The sequence below is a fragment of the Physeter macrocephalus genome, chromosome 14 (assembly GCF_002837175.3).
Source record: "Physeter macrocephalus isolate SW-GA chromosome 14, ASM283717v5, whole genome shotgun sequence".
Classification (NCBI taxonomy): domain Eukaryota; kingdom Metazoa; phylum Chordata; class Mammalia; order Artiodactyla; family Physeteridae; genus Physeter; species Physeter macrocephalus.
The window spans coordinates 13,720,649-13,732,205 of NC_041227.1; the positions used below are offsets into that span (position 1 = coordinate 13,720,649).

General features: G+C 47.6%; 1 long non-coding RNA gene across 1 annotated transcript; it reads right to left on the minus strand.

The window, feature by feature from the left end:
* Positions 1 to 10,217: 10,217 nt before the first annotated feature.
* On the minus strand, positions 10,218 to 11,528 carry LOC129392753 (uncharacterized). The gene is made up of 3 exons (XR_008619219.1): positions 11,412 to 11,528; positions 10,538 to 10,714; positions 10,218 to 10,421 (listed from the first exon to the last, which is right to left on the minus strand). It is a non-coding gene; the product is annotated as an uncharacterized lncRNA (long non-coding RNA).
* Between the last annotated feature and the right edge of the window lie 29 nt (positions 11,529 to 11,557).

The following is an 11,557-nucleotide window of genomic DNA, read 5'->3' on the forward strand; positions in this document are numbered from 1 at the left end:
GAACCCGCGTCCCCTGCATCGGCAGGCGGACTCTCAACCACTGCGCCACCAGGGAAGCCCTGGTGTTTGGGTTTTCAAAAGGATGGAGAACAGAAGTGCTACCACCTGCCCCTTCCACCCGCATGCCCCCAGCTCTGAGGTATTTTTAGGCTGTGGATCACCAGCTGCAATGAGCAGGGCCACACTCCAGCCACTTTTCCACCCACTCTCTGAAGGTGTCTGTCCTCATGCCTGAGGGGCACCCTTGGCCTCCCATGACACCCAGCCCCCATCACAGCTCCTGTTCCCACAAAGCTGCCTTGTTGTTTGCTTAGGCAGTGACTCATCCACACATGTTTTTAACTGCCCAAGTAATACATGAATCCTTGTCCTTATAAAAATTTGAACATGACAGATAACAATAGCTAGTGTTTGCTAGATGCTTATGATGTGTGGGGAGTATGCTAGTAAATGCTTAACAACTGGTTCTAAAAATAAATAAATAAATAAAAAGTTTAGAAAGCCCTCATTTGTGGTGTTTGCAGATTTCCATGGTGAAAACACTCCCACCATGTGATTTCAAGCGACCCACACGTTGTCACTGGAAGTGGACTTAGGAAGAGATGCTCGCAACTGGCTCTCATGAGCTGGTGTGGGTCGGCTCCAGCACACCGTCAGATGTGCCCAAACTCGGTAAAAACCTCTATGTACATCATCTTATTTAAACCTCACAGAGGTATATGAGATCGATGGTATTATTGTTTTCCTTCTTCTAGAGGCAAAGAAATTGAGATTCAGAGAGGTTAACTATTTTTCCCAAAGTCACACAGCTAATAAGCTGCAGAGCCAGGATTTAAACCCAGAGGGTCTGCCTCCCAGAGCCTATGATCTTAACTGATCTCTCAAATTAGGGTAAAGCCTCCTTTGACCACCACACTCAAATCTATTTGCCTTCTTGCGCCCACAGACATAACCACTATTATCAGTTGAGTGGCTACCATGCAGATGTTTTTCTATATGTGTATGTATATGTAAATATGATACTATGTGTACAGTTCTGAAGCTTGTTTCTTCATTCACCAATATGTCTTGGCCCTACCTCATTCTTTGTCTTTGCTGAAGGGCATTGAAATATCATGAGTTGTTCAGCAGTTCAGTGTTGGTGGATGTTTAGGTGGTTTCTACTTTTTCTATTGTAAACAATGCTGCAATGGACATCCTGCTTATGACCCATTGTATATGTCAGAGGGTTTCTTTAGAATAGATGTAGAATGTCTTAAATTATATAGGAATTTTCTTACTGAATTTTCTTATTAAATGATGACATTTTAGTTTTTAGGTGCATGTTAGCTGGATGACAGACAGACATCCAAGATGGCCCCCAATGACCCCACATCCTAGAATTTACACCCTTGCGTGATCCCCTCCCCTTGAATGGGAAGAACCTGACCTTGCTTCTAGATAATAGAATATGGTAAAAGTGGCAGAATGTCATTTCCATGATCCATAAGATTGTAACGTCCGTCCTGCTGACAGACTCTTTCTGTTGCCTTTTTCTTGGCTTGCGTTCTTTGATGAAGAAGCTGTCATACTGGAGACGCCCCCATGGAAGGAATTGGGGGTGACCTCTGGCAACAGCCAGGTAGAAACTGAGGCCCTCAGTCCAACAGGCCCCAGTTCTGCCAACAGCCTTTTAAATAAGATTGGAAGCAAATCCTTCCCCAGTTGGACCTTCAGGTGAGACCCTAGCCATGACCCATACCTTGACTGCAGCCTGTCAGAGACTCTGAAGCAGAGGACCCAGCTAAGCCATATCCAGACTCCAGACCCACAGAAACCATGAGATAAGAAATGTGTGTTGTCTTAAGCTACGTCATTTGTGGTAATTTATTATACAATAATACTGCTGGGATTCTCCCAGAAGCCAACACTGAGACAAGGACTCAAGGGCAGTCATTTATTTGGGAGGTGATTCCAGGAAGCACCAGTGGGGGAGTGGGAAAATGAAGGAAGAAAGGGAAAGAAACCCATTCAGGTGCATCCGTGAGCAGATCACTGCTGTAGGCAGCTGAGGCTCAGTCCTGGGAATCTATCCTCCAACTAATAGCTGCCGCTGGCTGAGGGCTCTTCCTGGAGACATAACTCCCTTGGCACTTCCTGCCTTCCCTCTGCTTGGGCTGAGAGAAAATGCCCCAGGTACAGTCACATGTGTTACAGTGGGACACCAGCAGCCTGAACCGGAACTCAGAGTACCGAGGGGATACAAGTGGGGCTCAGAGAGCATCTTCTCCTCCATATATACTGGGAAGAACATACCATCTGGAGTCAGAAGGGTCTGTGTTTAAATCCAGATTCCACCACTTAGTAGCTGTGTGACATCGAACAAATCATTAAGTCTCCCTGAACCTCATTTTCTTTTCCTTTCAGTGGGGATAATAGAACTTTCCTCGCATCCATGTGAGATAACCATGGAAGGAAGTGTCTAGCCCAGTCTTTACACATACTTAGTTTTCACCGTTTCATTCATTTACTCAACAAATATTTATTGAGCACCTACTGTAAGTTAAGCCCTGTGCTAGGCTCTGGTGGTCCAGTGGTAAAAGGGACACACAAACTCCTTATGGAGCTTACATTCTAGGCGAGAGACTGGCAAGAAACAAGTTAATAAATAAACAAGATAATTTCATGTGGAGATAAGTGTCATAAAGAGGGTGGTGAGCAATCTTAGATGGGGTGGCCAGGGAGGGCCCATCTGAGGAGGTGGCATTTGAATTGAGACCTGAAGGACGAGCAGTAGCCAGACATGCAAAGAGAAAGGGAAAGAACATTCCAGGCAGGGAAAACTGCAAGTGCAAAGGCACTGAGGTGGGGATAAGTCTGATGTTTCTTAAGGACAGAAATGAGGATGGGGAGGTTGTTAGATAGCTTGTCCGAGTCCTCATCTCCTTTGCAGAACCCCCACCAGACTGCCTGTTGGATGCCAGGCCCAAAAGGACAGAGCAAAGTGAAGGATAATTCCAGACCTGCTGACAATCCCACACTTAACCTCAGGAGCCTCTTAATCTTTGGCCTAGAGATTGGAAAACATGTGGCTGGAAACCGCTTCCCTTTTCTATCCCAAGAGCTCTCTGACAAGCAAAGGGACCACTGTCAGGCCCATTTTACGGATGAGAAACCTGAGGTTCAGAGAGGATTATGGGATTTTCCAAGAGGCATAAATGTTAATGTTGTCCTTTCTCCTACCCAAGGAAGATTCCCCGAGTTCAAAGGAAGTGAGATGGGGAAGGGGGTGCTAATTCCCCTCGATTGAGATAGTAGAGAGAGCCCTGGGATCTCCAGCTGGAGATCGTGAATTGTCCAAGGACTTGGAAACTTGGCAGTAACAGACGCCCTCTGCTGGCTGCCACAGGACCATCCTCAGGATGAGCGCCAGGAGGAAAAAGTACCAGGCTAGAAGGCCAAGTCCTCTGCTGCCCCACCTCACTGCCCACCTGGAAATGCCAAGGTGACCCTAGAAATGAGTTCAAGTGCTGGGTTCCAATCCCCAGTCAAGCACTTGTTGCTTCTATGACCTCAACAAGTTCCTCAGCTATGCTGGGTCTCAGCTTTCCTGAGTGTGAAGAGGGGGTCCTGACGCCAAAGTCCCAGGGCTGATTTGTCCTAGGTCCCAACAAGAGGAAGGAAAACAAAACAAAATATCCCTAAACTGGGAATCAGATTCCCTGAATTCTAATTCTTTTTCTATCACAGACTTACCTCGTTGTAGTGTGGATATTCTTGGTTATCTATTGCTGTGGAGCAAAGTGCCCCAAAACTTAGGGACCTAACACAATAATTTATTATTATCTTTCACAGTTCTGTGGGTTGGCTGGGCTCAGATGGGTGGTTCTTACTTGGGGTTTCTCATATGGGTGAAGGCAAAGACTGGGGTCATTTGAAGGCTTGACGGGGCTGGCCATCCACGTTGGCTTCTCCACTCATAGAGCCTGGGGCTCAGTGTCCCTTCATGTCGCCTGGACAGAGCATCCTGATTGCCTTAAATGGCAACTTGGGGCTCTGAGGCAGGAAGCAGAAGCTGTCAAGCCAGTGAAGGGCCATACCTGGAACTGGTCAGAGTGCTTCCACCAAAGGAGTCCCATCTTCCCACCCAGATTCAAGGAAGTGGAGAAACAAACATACCTCACCTCTCGATTGGAAGCAGCAAGGTCACCTTGCAGAAGAACATGTGGGGCGCATCCTTGAAGCACCTTGGAAAAGGCAACCTGCTCCAGGGCAGCAGAAGGAGCCAGATGAAGACTTCGGCTTTCAAAGAGCAGGAGCTTTTCTGAATTCAGCTGGAAAGGACAGGGTGATGGAGGCTGTCTGCCTGTTTGCATCCTCCAGATGCCACTCCAGGAAGGAGGGGAAGGAGGAATGGAAGTTGAGTACTTGTGGTTCGCGGGCTCTAGGGCCCAGACTCGGTAGTTGTGGCACATGGGCTTAAGTTGCTCCACGGCATGTGGGATCTTCCCGGACCAGAGATCGAAACTGTGTCCCCTGCTTTGGCAGGCGGATTCTTAACCACTGCTCCACCAGGGAAGTCCCTATCCCTATTGTCTGTTAACACCAAGAAGGTCACTTCATCTCTCTAAACCTCAGTTTCCACATCTGTAAAATGGGAGCAATCATGCCCACTGTGCCTAATTCAGAGTTGACTGTTCATAACAACAACCCAGACCAGACCCTAACATAGTAGAAGAGCATCAGTGAACATGTGTTAAATTACTGTATGGGTTTCCCTTCCCACTTTGATAGTCTTTGCTTCCTGATAATTGAGGACAGTCTGATTCATGTGTGATCTCTTACCTATTGTTATTTGACAACCACCCTGAACTTAGTGGCATAAAAGAACCATCCGTGTTATAGTGCTCATGGACTGCGTGTCAGAAATTTGAACAGGGCAGGGTGGGGATGGCTTATCTTTGCTCCATGAGATTTGGGGCCTCAGCTGGGAGTGACTCAAATGGCTAGGGGCTGAAGGCCTCTTCACTCACATGTCTATTGTCTGGGCTGGGATGTCACGTCTGGACTGTTGACTAAAGTACCTACATGTGACTGTTTATGTGGCTTGGGCTTCTCACAACACCTGGGCTCTGAGAAGAGCATCTCCAAAGCAAGCATCCAAGGATGAGCTTTCCCAGAGAATCAAGTGGAAGCCAGGTGGTCTTTTATGACCTAACCGCACAGTCACACAGCATAACTTCTGTCATGCTCTATTTGTCAAAACAGTCACGAGTCCGCCTAGATTCTAAGGGAAGGGACAGAGGCCTCGTCTCTCCAGAAGGAATGGCAAACAATCTGGACCATTATTAAAAACCTCTACAATGTGTCTAGGCCCACAGTAATATTTGTCAAATGAATGAGTGAATACATGAGTGAGTAAATGAATGACTGTGTGAGTGAACAGGTCAAGGACTATCTTATTCACTTCTGCATCCCCAGGATCAAGCACGGAGCAGGTGCTCAGTGAATGTTTGTTGAATGACTAAGTGAATGGAGCCTCTCCTTCCCCACCAACGAGGCATCACCCCCACTCCCACCCTAGGAATCACATGCCCAGGACTGGAGGCATCTGGGCCGGGCACTGAGCTGAGGAAACAGTGGTCTTGGGAGTGGCTGAGCTGACTCTCAAACACCAGGCTACTGGCAGCTCCTACCCTACTGTTTCCCCTATTATTAATATTTTACATTAACATGGTACATTTGTTACAATTAATGAATTAATATTAATATATATTATTTAGTAAAGTATACATTTTATTCAGATTCCTTTAGTTTTTACCTAATGTCCTTTTTCTGCTCCAGGATCCCACATGACATTTAGCTGTCACGTCTTCTTAGGCTCCTCTTGGCAATGACAGTTTCTCAGATTTTCCTTATTTTTGTTCATCTGGACAATATTGAGACATACTGGCCAGGCAGACTTCCCCTCAGCTGGGAGTTTTCTGATGTTTTTCTTATGATTAGACCGAGGTTATGGTTTTTTTCAAGGAAGATCACAGAGGTAAACTGCCATTTTCATCATACCACGTCAACAGGACTTCCCACTGTTGATGTAATTTTTTTTTTTTTTTTTTTTTTTTTGCGGTACGCGGGCCTCTCACTGTTGTGGTCTCTCCCGCAGCGGAGCACAGGCTCCGGACGCGCAGGCTCAGCAGCCATGGCTCACGGGCCCAGTCGCTCCGCGGCACGTGGGATCCTCCCAGACCGGGGCGCGAACCCGGTTCCCCTGCATCGGCAGGCGGACGCGCAACCACTGCGCCACCAGGGAAGCCCTGACTGAAATCTTATAAACTGATTTGTCACCAATATCTGGGTGAATGCCATGTACGATATGGCTCAGGAGCAGAACAAAAAAAAGCACAAGTAAATGTCTCTGTAAAGTGACCTAAGATAACATCAAGTGTCCTTTAGCTCCTGACTGGTATGTACAGGATTCGGAAGTGCCCATGCCCTGTGAGGATTTGGCGGAGAAAAAAAGGTGGCTGGGGGACAATTTACCAGGGGCTTCACTGCAGGGAGGGGGTGGAAGGATGGTGGATCCAAGGTCTATAGCATGGACTATCCAGGTGGAGATCAAGTGGGATTCCCAGAGAGCCCTCACAGGATCTGCAGCACCTCCAAGAGCTGAAATAGAGGCCTTGTAAGCAGGGGGATATCACTGAACTCTGGAAGCAATCACTGTGCATTTCTCATCCTGAAAGAAGAGACCAGAAGTTAAACCAGTGATCAGTGCCTAACAGTGGTAGAGTTTTTCTTATTTTTCCCTAATGCCTTTGTAGACTGAATCCTACCATGTGCCAGTAGATTCAAATCCCTTATAAATTCATTTCTAGATATTCTGTGAAGGTGAGTTTTTCCTTACTAACTAGACTGAGATTGGGACAGGGGACATGGCAGATGCTCAATGGACTTTTGGACCAAATAATCCAATTCAGGAATTAAACAAAGCAATGAAGGATGAGCTGCCCCAGTGAGGGTGGGATAGTGGAGGAACATAGGAGTAGCCAGGGCGCGTGCCCTGGGACCTCAAACATGAAAGCCATGAGGTGACACCATCCAACTCAAACCTGGAATTCAGCACCAGGGGCCTTGGACAGCTCCCCAACCTTACGTTAAGAGAAGGTTTCTTCCTGGCTTTGAATTAATCTAGGTCAGACTTGCTCTGCAAACCCAGTCTTATTTTTCCAGCTGATGCTGCCATACTCTAACCCCAATAACTAGAGTAAAATTAATCTCTTTTGTGTCTTATTTTCTTATTGGACCCCATCCCAAATTTTATTTATTTCTCCTCTGCATCAAAGTTAACTATAATGTTATTGCATAATGGTTATAAGCTTGGGCTCTATCATCAGAGCGCCTGTGTTTAAATCACAGCTTTGCCACTTCCTGGTGGTGTCACATTGGGCAAGTTATCTTCTTCAACTGTTCTAAGCCTTTATTTAATAAGTTCATTTAACAAATATTTATTGAGTTCCTCTCATATACGAGGTACTTGTCTGGGTATTGGGTATGTAGCTGCGATTCTTATGTAGCCTGCTTCTGTTGGGATAAGAAAGATAACAAATAAATATTCAAAGAAATCTATAAAATAATTTGAGTGGCAAGTGCTATGAAGAAAAGTAAAGGAGTGGTGGTTCACAGTAATTCAAGGGAAGTGACTTTAGGGCGGTTGAGGAAGGCATCTCTGAAGAGACAGATCCCAGTGGAGACCAGAAAGGATGATATGAAACCAGCCATGTGATGACCCAGTAGAAGAGGTTTCCACGTAAAGGGAACAGCAGGTACAAAGGTTCCAAGGCAGGAAGGAGCTTGCTGTATCTATTAGCTTTCCAGGACTGCTGTAACAAATTACCACACGCTGAGTGACCTAAAACGAAAGTTTATTGTCTTCATTTTGGGAGGCTATAAGGCTGAAATCGAGGTGTCAGCAGAGGCTGCTCCCTCTGAAGGCTCATGGGAAGAATCTTTCCTTGCCTCTTCCTAGCTTCTTCCTTGGCTTGTAGCTGCATCACTTCAATCTCTGCCTCCGTCTTTACATGCCCTTCTTCCCTGTGAATGTCTCCTCTGTGTCTCCATGTCTGAATCTCCCTCTCCTTTTTTCTTATAAAAATATCATCCACTGGATTTAGGGCCACCTTAATCCAGTATGACCTCATCTTAATTACCTCTTCAAAGAGCCTATTTCCAAATAATGTGACATTCTGAGGTTCTGGTGGACATGAATTTTGGGGGGATACTATTCAACCTAGTATACCATGTAAGCCAAACAGAAAGATGGAAGCTATGGTTGAAGCATCGTGAGTAAGAGGGAGAGGTAGAAAAGGGCCACATCACAGAGGGCATTCTAGGGCTTGTATAAAGTGTTTGGATTTGTTTTAAGTGAAAAAGGATGCTGTTGAATGAAGGGTGTAAGCAGGGGAATGGCTTATATTTTTTAAGGGATCACTTGATACTGTCTGTAGAGAGAGGAGCAAGAATGTAGCAGAGAGACCCACTAGGAAACAATGACAGTTGTCCAAACAAAAGATTATGGATAAATGAAAGTGTTGGTAGAGAACATGGTGGTGAAATATGGATTAATTTGAGGTAGATTTTGGAGGTTGAATTGAAGAACTTGCCAAAGTATTGGATGCCAGTGGTGAGGGAGAGAGAGAAATAATAACTCCCGAATATTTGGTTTTAGCAACTGGGTGGATGTTTTAGCAACTGGTGCCTTTGCTAAGATGAGGAAGACTAGAAATGGATGAGGTAGGATATGGGAAATCAAAGAATTCCACTTTAGACATATTTAGTTCATTGCCAAGTACTAGGCCTTGCTGCTGGCAACTGAACAGCTCAATTAGGCGGGAGAGAGAGAGTTGGCAGGCTTAGAGAAGTCCAGGAACCACTTGCAATTAATATGGCTAAAAGGATTGCTCTGGACCACACTCAGGGAGGACTACCACCCCTGGAGCAGGGAGGAGGCATCCTGGACTTAACTGGCCTTTGCTACCTTAGAAAGAGCTGAGCAAGGGACAGCAGGGATTGGAGTGGAGGCAGAGAGCATAAAGTTGGGAGTGTTGGGGTTCTGCTTCCATTTGGTCCCTATTGTCTGCATGACGTTGGAAATTATTCCTCTCTGGACCTAATTTCCTCATCTATAAAATGGGAATAATAATACCTGCCTAGAGAGGGCTGTGAGAAATAGACATAATGAATGTAAGGCACCTGCCATGGTGTTTGGCTCCAAGTAGGATGCTTTGCTATTGTTACTGATGAAGACGGCAGAGAATATTGCTGAGAGGTAGTACAGCATGGTGGGTAAGAACACGGACTCCACAGTCAAGCTACTGGGCTCAAATCCTAGCACTCCGCCCCCTTACTAACCTATGTAACCTTGAGCATGTTATTTAACTGCTCTGGGACTCAGTTTCTTTGTCTGTAAAATGGGGATCTAATAATACTTTCCCTATAGGATGTTGTGAGTATAGAATTAAATAATACTTGTAAAGCACACAGAGTATCACCAGGCAGTACTAGGTGTTTCATATACATTAGTCATGATTTGTTACAAAGACTGACAATGGGGGGCAATAGGACCTTGGCTGGTGCCCCCCAAATACTCCCCTGCCAAGTTCCCTCTCATTAATTTTTTTGTCCATTTATCAGATCTGTAGGCAGAGCAAACTGCTCAGACACACAGAGAAGTGTGTATAACTGTAATTCCAATATATTCACCCCTTACTAGTCAAGCACAGCTAAGCATTACATGGATTTTTCCCACATCAATCATGTGAGCCTCGCAAGGACACTCTGAGGTGGGTTCTCTCATTATTATTCCATTTCACAGATGGAGAAATAATTTTTAGAGAGCATAATGGATGGATCATCAGCAGTGAATAATTCCTCAGCATCTGCTATGTGCAGGCAGGAAGCTAGGCTCCCTGGAAAGCAGCCTTTATGCCTTTTATGAGGCTTAGTGTGGTCTCACCTTCAGGAAGCTTCCTCTAGTGAAGAAACAAGTTTTTTCCTTCTTTCGACTACCATTAAGCACCTTTTCTGTAGCAGGAACAGAGCTAAAGATTCCTAACAGGTTTATGCCCTGTTAGAGATGGGAGAAACCCTTGTGGGAAGGTGGGGCACACCCTCCAAGAATTTACAGGTTTTCTTCAGGAGGAAAAAAACCCCCAAAACTCGGAAAAGTAAGCAGGAGAAAGTGAAAAGGTGACAAGGAGGACACAGGACCAACCCAAGTCTAGATGGGCAAATACTTTTCCTTCCCCGCAGCTCCGGGCCTTGGTTCCCCATTTGTCAACAGTAGGGCTGAAGTCTCTGCCAGGGAAAACACGACAGGATCCCAGGATTGTGTTGGGAAGCCGGCGAGTCGCGGACTCCTCCGCCCTTGCCCAGTGGAGCCGCTCCTGCAGAGAAGGAAGGGAGGGAACGAAAGCCCAGGGCAAAGGCGCGCAGGCAGGGCGCCAGATCCCACTCTGCCCCTTTTAGGCATCCGTTCCCCAACGCACCCTGCATCCCCTACCTGACCCCGTGTGCAAGCAGAATCAGACAACTCCAACTCCAACTCCAGCAGAGGAGCCTGCCCGGGGTGGTCGTGAAAAGCAGAGAGAAGAAAAAGGCTAGGGGGGCGAAGATCGGTCAGTACGCACCGCGCTTCATTGACTGGATACCTGGATTTAGAGTCCTGAGCTGCGCGAACCTGGAGAGGGGAGGTAAGAGCTGAGAGGGCTCCAGCAGTCGGTCCTGTAAGAGGCGGCAGTCGGGTGCCCGGTCCACTGCTAGAGCGCGACCCTACAATCCAGAACGAGCCCCCGCAGTAAACCCCACCCCGGGAATGATCGCGCCAACGCCGGCTACAAGTCGTCTTGGAAACTGAGCAGCGCGAGCCTAATTCCTGATTCCTCGGGGTCCCCAGCGTCCGTGTAGTGAAATTGAGACCCTGCAGGGAGTTGAAGAAACCAGTTCAGCTGGAGACAGCTGCGGGACCTGCAGCTTCCTGCACGGAGATGCGCCGAGGACACCTTCGCAGCCGAGAGTAATTCCCTAACTCGCTGCTGCCTTAGGGGTACAGCACAGACAGGGGCGCATGGAGAAACCCACCGAGTACCCTGAGCGCGCGAGGCCTGGGCCCCATGCCCCACCCTCCATTGGCTGTACGGGCGGTGACCTTGACCCTGGTGCCCCTCGTGTGCGCCGTGGGTGTGGCGGGCAACGCCACGGTGGTCCTGGTGGTGGTCCGGAGCCGCCACATGGTCACACCCACCAACTGTTACCTGGTGAGTCTGGCCACCGCGGACCTGCCGGTGCTTCTGGCTGCTGAAGTGCCCACCGTGGCCGAGGCGGCATCCGCTCGGGTTTGGGTCTTCCACCACGCAGGCTGCCTGGGCATCACCTACCTGCAGTACGTGGGCATCAACGCGTCCACGGTGGAGCGCTACCTCGCCATCTGCCGTCCTCTGAGCGCACAGGCTCTGTCCACCGCGGCATGGCCCAAGCGCACTGCAGCGCTGGTGTGGCTGGGCAGCGGCGCCTGCGCGCTCTG